The 8,883-nt window shown below is 45.8% G+C and overlaps 1 protein-coding gene across 1 annotated transcript in view; it reads right to left on the reverse strand.

Annotated features, from left to right (window-relative positions):
- Nucleotides 1-8,504, reverse strand: part of LOC123997596 (ephexin-1) — a 37,619-nt gene extending 29,115 nt beyond the window's left edge. Inside the window, exon 1 of the mRNA XM_046301995.1 lies at nucleotides 8,375-8,504. The gene's annotated coding sequence lies outside the window, so the exon portion shown is untranslated. The remainder of the gene's footprint in view (nucleotides 1-8,374) is intronic.
- Between the last annotated feature and the right edge of the window lie 379 nt (nucleotides 8,505-8,883).

Raw genomic sequence — 8,883 nt, forward strand, 5'->3', positions numbered from 1 at the left:
ATTGACGGTAGGGGCCTGATCCTAGATCCCCACTCCTACTCTGAGATGCTAGATACAGTACATAGCCCCAAAGAAAACTCCTCATTACTCTCCTTTTTTGATGTAAATATATATATATATATATATTTTTTACTCCTTTTTCTCCCCGATTTTGTGGTATCCATTTGGTATTACAGTCTTGTCCCATCGCTGCAACTCCCGTACGGATTCGAGAGAGGTGAAGGTCGAGAGCCATGCTTTCTCCAAAATATAACCCAGCCAATCCGCACTGCTTCTAGACACAATGCCCGCTTAACCCGGAAGCCAGCCGCACCAATGTGTTGAAGGAAACACTGTACACGACCGTGTCAGCGTGCATTGTGCCCGGCCCGCCACAGGAGTTGCTAGTACGCAATGGGACAAGAACATTCCTGCCGGCCAAAACCTCCCCTAACCCGGACGACGCTGGGCCAATTGCGCGCCACCCCATAGGTCTCCCGGTCTGGACTCGAACCAGAATCTCTAGCATTGAGCCAGTCGGGAGCCCCTCTATACCTCTCACTTTTAAAACAAATGTTTTGATTCATGTAGAAATGGTAAGTGCATTGAGCTGAAGGCAAAACCAATACTGTAGCTGGATTTGACAGAGATATCGCACGTACACTACCAGTCCAAAGTTTGGACACACCTACTCATTCAAGGGTTTTTCTTTACTTTTACTATTTTCTACATTATAGAATAATAGTGAAGACATCAAAACTATGAAATAACACACGTGGAATCATGTAGTAACCCCCAAAAAGTGCTGAACATATCAAAGTATATTTTAGAGTTTAGATTCTTCAAAGTAGCCATCCTTTGCCTTGATGACAACTCTTGGCATTCTCTCAACCAGCTTCACCTGGAATGCTTTTCTAACATTCTTGAAGGAGTTCCCACATATGCTGAGCACTTGTTGGCTGCTTTTCCTTCACTCTGCGGTCCAACTCATCCCAAACCATCCCACCAATTGGGTTGAGGTCGGGTGATTGTGTATATATAAAATAACTTTTCTACTAAGCCATATATACAGTATATCCATACATTTTTTCAACTGGTACTGGGGGAGTTTTAGGCAAGTCTTGTGTAGAAAATAGTACAAATAAAGAAAAACCCTGGAATGAGTAGGTGTGTCCAAACGTTTGACTAGTACTGTAGGTACATTGGCTTCATTAATTAGATTTTAGGTTCAAGACATAACAGAGAAGGACAATAGATCTTCGATTACGAATGGACTTGCAAGCCCAAACTCCAGACAGCACTTTCACAAAACCATTTATGTAGTCTGAAAAAATATATTGCACACTATGATAGAAATCAAGTGGATCAAAACAACTGGTTGTAATTTCAACCCTTGTTTTTTTGCTAATAGTCATCAACGTAAAGTCGTCAACGTAAAGTCGTCAACGTATAAAGTCGTCAACGTAAAGTCGTCAACGTAAAGTCGTCAACGTAATGTCGTCAACGTAAAGTCATCAACGTAAAGTCGTCAACGTAAAGTCATCAACGTAAAGTCGTCAATGTAAAGTCATCAAAGTAAAGTCATCAATGTAAAGTCGTCAACGTAAAGTCATCAACGTAAAGTCGTCAACGTAAAGTCGTCAACGTAAAGTCGTCAACGTAAAGTCGTCAACGTAAAGTCGTCAACGTAAAGTCGTCAATGTAAAGTCGTCAACGTAAAGTCATCAACGTAAAGTCGTCAACGTAAAGTCGTCAACGTCAAAGTCGCCAACGTGAAAGTCCAACGAAAGTCATCAACGTAAAGTCGCCAACGTAAAGTCGCCAACGTAAAGTCGTCAACGTAAAGTCGTCAACGTAAAGTCGTCAACGTAAAGTCGTCAACGTAAAGTCGTCAACGTAAAGTCGTCAACGTAAAGTCATCAAAGTAAAGTCATCAATGTAAAGTCGTCAACGTAAAGTCATCAACGTAAAGTAATCACCGTAAAGTCATCAACGTAAAGTCATCAACGTAAAGTCGTCAACGTAAAGTCATCAACGTAAAGTCATCAACGTAAAGTCGTCAACGTAAAGTCATCAACGTAAAGTCGTCAACGTAAAGTCATCAACGTAAAGTCATCAACGTAAAGTCGTCAACGTAAAGTCATCAACGTAAAGTAATCACCGTAAAGTCATCAACGTAAAGTCATCAACGTAAAGTCGTCAACGTAAAGTCATCAATGGAAGGCCATTTTGTCTTTTTTTCACACAACTTTGAACTTTTAACGTTGAATTAAACGTTAGTTTACAACTCAATCCAATGTAAATCTAAACTAGACCTCTGTTCCCATTGGGATGTGTCTGAACTAAGTATCTGAACTTAGTATCTGAACTTAGTTCCGGTTCCGGTTGGAGCGAGTGGTCGCATCTGCACGTCGCTCCAACGGGTAGTATAACTTTTTCATTATATTTCATTATATCACAACGGTTTGATTTGTCTTATCTTAGCAATTTCTTCTCAGCTAGCTACATAGCCGTCTTTGTATCAAAGATAATTGCGTAATTATCGTATTTCGCCGTCCTAACGTAGTCTTCACTAGCCAGCTAGCTAACGTCCACTGATTAGCTGCACTGAGAAACTTTTACACTCAACTGAACGACTTGATTAGTTTAGTGTTAGCTACCTACATAGCTGTCTTTGCTGTCTTCGTATCATCGTATCATCGTATCCAAGATAATTGTGTTGTTTAGGTTTAGAGTGTGTAGTCTTAGAGTGATTATCTTAATTTACCGAGGTTAGCTAGCCAGCTATTTGTCGTCCTTAACGTAGGTGACTCTGCTAGCTAGCCAACAGCTAGCCAACGCTAGCCAACGTCTTCTGTATAGAACTCAACTACCCGGTCGCATTCACAGGTTGTATCACATTTTCACTTCATTTCATTACAGTACAACGGTTTGATTTGTTTGATCGTAGCTAGCTACTTAGCTAGCTACATAGCCGTCTTTGTATCAAAGATAATTGTGTAGTCTAGAGCGATTTTCTAGGTTCGCTAGCCATCTATTGTCGTTCTTTTAACGCAACGTAACGTAAACAACACTGCTAGCTAGCCTGCTAGCCCCCCCGAATAGCAACACTGCAGAAACTATTACACTCAACGGAATGACTTGATTAGTGTAGTGTCAACAACGCACCCACTGCCAGCTGGCCTACTTCAGCAGTACTGTATCATTTTAATCATTTTAGTCAATAAGATTCTTGCTACGTAGCTTAACTTTCTGAACATTCGAGACGTGTAGTCCACTTGTCATTCGATCTCCTTTGCATTAGCGTAGCCTCTTCTGTAGCCTGTCAACTATGTGTCTGTTTATCCCTGTTCTCTCCTCTCTGCACAGACCATACAAACGCTCCTCACCGCGTGGCCGCGGCCACCCTACTCTGGTGGTCCCAGCGCGCACGACCCACGTGGAGTTCCAGGTCTCCGGTAGCCTCTGGAACTGCCAATCTGCGGTCAACAAGGCAGAGTTCATCTCAGCCTATGCCTCCCTCCAGTCCCTCGACTTCTTGGCACTGACGGAAACATGGATCACCACAGACAACACTGCTACTCCTACTGCTCTCTCTTCGTCCGCCCACGTGTTCTCGCACACCCCGAGAGCATCTGGTCAGCGGGGTGGTGGCACCGGGATCCTCATCTCTCCCAAGTGGTCATTCTCTCTTTCTCCCCTTACCCATCTGTCTATCGCCTCCTTTGAATTCCATGCTGTCACAGTTACTAGCCCTTTCAAGCTTAACATCCTTATCATTTATCGCCCTCCAGGTTCCCTCGGAGAGTTCATCAATGAGCTTGATGCCTTGATAAGCTCCTTTCCTGAGGACGGCTCACCTCTCACAGTTCTGGGCGACTTTAACCTCCCCACGTCTACCTTTGACTCTTTCCTCTCTGCCTCCTTCTTTCCACTCCTCTCCTCTTTTGACCTCACCCTCTCACCTTCCCCCTACTCACAAGGCAGGCAATACGCTCGACCTCATCTTTACTAGATGCTGTTCTTCCACTAACCTCACTGCAACTCCCCTCCAAGTCTCCGACCACTGCCTTGTATCCTTTTCCCTCTCGCTCTCATCCAACACCTCCCACACTGCCCCTACTCGGATGGTATCGCGCCGTCCCAACCTTCGCTCTCTCTCCCCCGCTACTCTCTCCTCTTCCATCCTATCATCTCTTCCCTCCGCTCAAACCTTCTCCCACCTATCTCCTGATTCTGCCTCCTCAACCCTCCTCTCCTCCCTCTCTGCATCCCTTGACTCTCTATGTCCCCTATCCTCCAGGCCGGCTCGGTCCTCCCCTCCCGCTCCGTGGCTCGATGACTCATTGCGAGCTCACAGAACAGGGCTCCGGGCAGCCGAGCGGAAATGGAGGAAAACTCGCCTCCCTGCGGACCTGGCATCCTTTCACTCCCTCCTCTCTACATTTTCCTCCTCTGTCTCTGCTGCTAAAGCCACTTTCTACCACGCTAAATTCCAAGCATCTGCCTCTAACCCTAGGAAGCTCTTTGCCACCTTCTCCTCCCTCCTGAATCCTCCGCCCCCTCCCCCCCTCCTCCCTCTCTGCAGATGACTTCGTCAACCATTTTGAAAAGAAGGTCGACGACATCCGATCCTCGTTTGCTAAGTCAAACGACACCGCTGGTTCTGCTCACACTGCCCTACCCTGTGCTCTGACCTCTTTCTCCCGTCTCTCTCCAGATGAAATCTCGCGTCTTGTGACGGCCGGCCGCCCAACAACCTGCCCGCTTGACCCTATCCCCTCCTCTCTTCTCCAGACCATTTCCGGAGACCTTCTCCCTTACCTCACCTCGCTCATCAACTCATCCCTGACCGTTGGCTACGTCCCTTCCGTCTTCAAGAGAGCGAGAGTTGCACCCCTTCTGAAAAAACCTACACTCGATCCCTCCGATGTCAACAATTACAGACCAGTATCCCTTCTTTCTTTTCTCTCCAAAACTCTTGAACGTGCCGTCCTTGGCCAGCTCTCCCGCTATCTCTCTCTGAATGACCTTCTTGATCCAAATCAGTCAGGTTTCAAGACTAGTCATTCAACTGAGACTGCTCTCCTCTGTATCACGGAGGCGCTCCGCACTGCTAAAGCTAACTCTCTCTCCTCTGCTCTCATCCTTCTAGATCTATCGGCTGCCTTCGATACTGTGAACCATCAGATCCTCCTCTCCACCCTCTCCGAGTTGGGCATCTCCGGCGCGGCCCACGCTTGGATTGCGTCCTACCTGACAGGTCGCTCCTACCAGGTGGCGTGGCGAGAATCTGTCTCCTCACCACGCGCTCTCACCACTGGTGTCCCCCAGGGCTCTGTTCTTGGCCCTCTCCTATTCTCGCTATACACCAAGTCACTTGGCTCTGTCATAACCTCACATGGTCTCTCTTATCATTGCTATGCAGACGACACACAATTAATCTTCTCCTTTCCCCCTTCTGATGACCAGGTGGCGAATCGCATCTCTGCATGTCTGGCAGACATATCAGTGTGGATGACGGATCACCACCTCAAGCTGAACCTCGGCAAGACGGAGCTGCTCTTCCTCCCGGGAAGGACTGCCCGTTCCATGATCTCGCCATCACGGTCGACAACTCCATTGTGTCCTCCTCCCAGAGCGCCAAGAACCTTGGCGTGATCCTGGACAACACCCTGTCGTTCTCAACTAACATCAAGGCGGTGGCCCGTTCCTGTAGGTTCATGCTCTACAACATCCGCAGAGTACGACCCTGCCTCACACAGGAAGCGGCGCAGGTCCTAATCCAGGCACTTGTCATCTCCCGTCTGGATTACTGCAACTCGCTGTTGGCTGGGCTCCCTGCCTGTGCCATTAAACCCTTCAACTCATCCAGAACGCCGCAGCCCGTCTGGTGTTCAACCTTCCCAAGTTCTCTCACGTCACCCCGCTCCTCCGTTCTCTCCACTGGCTTCCAGTTGAAGCTCGCATCCGCTACAAGACCATGGTGCTTGCCTCACGGAGCTGTGAGGGGAACGGCACCTCAGTACCTCCAGGCTCTGATCAGGCCCTACACCCAAACAAGGGCACTGCGTTCATCCACCTCTGGCCTGCTCGCCTCCCTACCACTGAGGAAGTACAGCTCCCGCTCAGCCCAGTCAAAACTGTTCGCTGCCCTGGCCCCCCAATGGTGGAACAAACTCCCTCACGACGCCAGGACAGCGGAGTCAATCACCACCTTCCGGAGACACCTGAAACCCCACCTCTTTAAGGAATACCTAGGATAGGTTAAGTAATCCCTCTCACCCCACCCCCCTAAGTTTTAGATGCACTATTGTTAAGTGACTGTCCCACTGGATGTCATAAGGTGAATGCACCAATTTGTAAGTCGCTCTGGATAAGAGCGTCTGCTAAATGACTTAAATGTAAATGTAATGTAAATGTAACTTAGTGTCTGAACTTAGTGTCTGAACTTAGTGTCTGAACTTAGTGTCTGAACTAAGTATCTGAACTTAGTGTCTGTACTTAGTGTCTGAACTTAGTGTATGTACTTAGTGTCTGTACTTAGTGTCTGTACTTAGTGTCTGTACTTAGTATCTGAACTTAGTGTCTGTACTTAGTGTCTATACTTAGTGTCTGTACTTAGTGTATGTACTTAGTGTCTGTACTTAGTATCTGAACTTAGTGTCTGTACTTAGTGTCTATACTTAGTGTCTGTACTTAGTGTCTGTACTTAGTATCTGAACTTAGTGTCTGTACTTAGTGTCTATACTTAGTGTCTGTACTTAGTGTATGTACTTAGTGTCTGTACTTAGTATCTGAACTTAGTGTCTGTACTTAGTGTCTATACTTAGTGTCTGTACTTAGTGTCTGTACTTAGTGTCTGTACTTAGTGTCTGTACTTAGTGTCTGTACTTAGTGTCTGTACTTAGTGTCTGTACTTAGTGTCTGTACTTAGTATCTGAACTTAGTGTCTGTACTTAGTGTCTATACTTAGTGTCTGTACTTAGTGTATGTACTTAGTGTCTGAACTTAGTGTCTGTACTTAGTGTCTGTACTTAGTGTCTGTACTTGGGACTGGAGTAAATACCATACAATACCAATATATCAGATTGTGAATGAAAGTAAACGTTCAGTGGCTTTGTCAATATCTAAAAACACTGCTACAAAATTAGATAATTACTGCGCCAAGAACCAGTCCAATGACTACTGTATTAGCATAGTAATACACAAAGCCCTGTTTACCCCCTACCACATAGACAGGATATTAGCATAGTAATACACAAAGCCCTGTTTACCCTCTACCACATAGACAGGATATTAGCATAGTAATACACAAAGCCCTGTTTACCCCCTACCACAGACAGGATATTAGCATAGTAATACACAAAGCCCTGTTTACCACCTACCACAGACAGGATATTAGCATAGTAATACACAAAGCCCTGTTTACCCCCTACCACAGACAGGATATTAGCATAGTAATACACAAAGCCCTGTTTACCCCCTACCACAGACAGGATATTAGCATAGTAATACACAAAGCCCTGTTTACCCCCTACCACAGACAGGATATTAGCATAGTAATACACAAAGCCCTGTTTACCCCCTACCACAGACAGGATATTAGCATAGTAATACACAAAGCCCTGTTTACCCCCTACCACAGACAGGATATTAGCATAGTAATACACAAAGCCCTGTTTACCCCCTACCACAGACAGGATATTAGCATAGTAATACACAAAGCCCTGTTTACCCCCTACCATAGACAGGATATTAGCATAGTAATACACAAAGCCCTGTTTACCCCCTACCACAGACAGGATATTAGCATAGTAATACACAAAGCCCTGTTTACCCCCTACCATAGACAGGATATTAGCATAGTAATACACAAAGCCCTGTTTACCCCCTACCACAGACAGGATATTAGCATAGTAATACACAAAGCCCTGTTTACCCCCTACCACATAGCCAGGATAAAAATGCATGGACCCAGTGGGTGCATCTGTTTATACGCTCTCTAAAGACGTAGTACAGGAGATAAAGTGAATGTGAATGTTTTCATGTGTGTCCTTTGGATCTAAACATTTGACTAAAAATAACAGTAGCCTCTTTGGAAAAAAAGCTACAACAAAACAACAACAACAACAACAACAACTTTACTGCTGAGTTCTCAACTGTAACTACTGTTGACTAAATACAGCCAGAACACATTTTGGCGGTAGCGATAGAATTAAAGATATAGCTTTATTTATTGTACACCTTATTGCACCTGAATTCATATCATAATCTATAGCTATCAATTAATGCTGATTCTTGACTGAGGACTCTGAGGGGGTAAGTGGTCTGGTGCGTGGCTCAGTATTCCTCGGTATTATAAACAGCAGCCCTGCGGGGTTCCCAAACTCACCTCAGTTCTGACCGTCCAAATCCGCGGTGTTCTCCGTAGCAGTATGTCTCACAGTACGTTGCTCTCTCTTTCCCCGAGTTCAGCACAATGAAACGTCAGTCTAGCAGACATAACATAGTGCATCAGCACAGGCCCATATAGGCTCTCTCTTTGTGAACCTGATTCAGCCACTGTCTGCACACTAGCAGATACTTAAAGGGGGGGGGGGATTTAACTGTAAATGTTATGGGAATATGGAGTATGAGGGAGACTAGTCTCTACCTGTCGAGCTGGCTCACATCCAGACATCCAAGCTACAGAGGCACAATCTATCCAGACATCCGCCTTTCCTCCCACCATTTTTAAAATGCTCTGGCTTAACAGCCTAGGGTTTGGTTTTAGAGAGTAAGAAAGGCATGAGAGGACACACGGGGCAGGAAATCCCCCGGGAGAGGCCTTGTCTCCACAGAGAGCCTCAAACCAAATCAAATCAAATGTTATTGGTCACATACACATGGTTAGCAGATGTT

This window comes from Oncorhynchus gorbuscha, linkage group LG15, assembly GCF_021184085.1.
Source record: "Oncorhynchus gorbuscha isolate QuinsamMale2020 ecotype Even-year linkage group LG15, OgorEven_v1.0, whole genome shotgun sequence".
NCBI lineage: Eukaryota > Metazoa > Chordata > Actinopteri > Salmoniformes > Salmonidae > Oncorhynchus > Oncorhynchus gorbuscha.